This window comes from Wasmannia auropunctata, unplaced genomic scaffold, assembly GCF_000956235.1.
Source record: "Wasmannia auropunctata unplaced genomic scaffold, wasmannia.A_1.0 LD336103.1, whole genome shotgun sequence".
In the NCBI taxonomy this organism is placed as follows: domain Eukaryota; kingdom Metazoa; phylum Arthropoda; class Insecta; order Hymenoptera; family Formicidae; genus Wasmannia; species Wasmannia auropunctata.
Window position 1 is genome coordinate 472436 of NW_012026787.1, and position 1508 is coordinate 473943.

Here is a 1508-nt window from a genome sequence, read left to right on the forward strand (position 1 = left end):
CCAAATATATACAAGTGTATCGTACATTATAGGTACATCTTATCTAAATCAAAAATATTATTTTAACAAATAAAAGTTGTCCAAAAACAAATATGAGATCATACAAATTGCCAAGTATTTGATTAGACATAGAGAGTAGAGACAAATATATTTTATTCCAAATCTGAAAAATATTATTTTTTTCTAATAAATCGTTTAAATTATTCAAAATTATATGCAGCAAAAGTTTAATGCCATTGTCTTTTCAAATAACTTTAAGTTTCGTAAAATAGACTTAAAGTTATTAAAATAATCAATAGAATAATGAAACAAAAACTTGGCCTTTATGTAAAATTTTTTCTTTTTTTAAAATAATTAGTATCTTGATAACTATTGCGAAGATCGTAAAATGGTAGAGGACCTTTTTGTTCAGTTTGGTCCACACTATCTGCCCACAAGCGCTGTACCATTGAGTACGAGACACTCTGCAGTATACATATGTATATGTATATGTATATACAGGATGGTCCACTTAAATCGAACTCCTTGAATATCTCACTTATTTTTGAAGAAAAAATGTTTTAAATAAAAGTTAAACAGCTTCGAGGAGGACATATTTTGAGCGTGTCATTTTTTTCTAGGTGGAGGTGCAATGATATATGAAGGTCTTCCACTTTTTTGAATAAAATTATATGATTTTTTAAAAATAATATGATTCCTCCAATTATCTTGTATCTAAAAATATTAAAATGGAATTATTGAAAATTCAACAGTTTACGAGTTATTTTATATACTCATCCACAAAAAAAACGGGCACCTAAATTTTAGCTCAAATTTTTAATATCTTTCGATAGCGATAACTTTATGAAAAATCGTCGTATCGAGATGAACCTAAGCTCAAATTAAATTAAAGCTTGTCCCCTTGATAACTAAGAAAACCAAAATTGAGTTCCAGAAATGCTTTATAAAATGGCGGACGTTGAAGACATGCTTAGAAAAATAGGACAAAAATTTTTTCTTGAAACGCGCTGGTTAGGGAAGTCGGCTGTCTGGCATAAAAATTTGTGAGTTTTCAAGCTTATTGATTTCCTAACAAATCCATTTTTGATCACTTTTTGACGATTTTTTTTAACAAAGTTATAGTGTTTTAAAAAAGTGTTAAAAAACGGTCTATTTTTTCTTATGATCAGCTATGAGTCCAGATATAAATTCTATAGAGCATCTATGGAATGTTAGAACGAAAAGTTAGAAAACATAATCAAAATTTTGCAGCATTCCGCCACGCAAAAGGAATAGAATAATTTAGAACAAGAAACAATTAGAAATTTGATTAACAATATGCCCAAACAAATATACAAATTAATAAATGCGGGAGGAGGCAATATACATTACTATAATAGCGTTTTCGATTTGTTGACTCGATCCGACTCCGAGTCGATGGTCTGTTCTTTTTAGCTATAAAAAAATAGTTAAAGTGTACAAGAAACGCTAAAAAGAATAGACTATTTTGACTCAGAGTCGGATCGAGT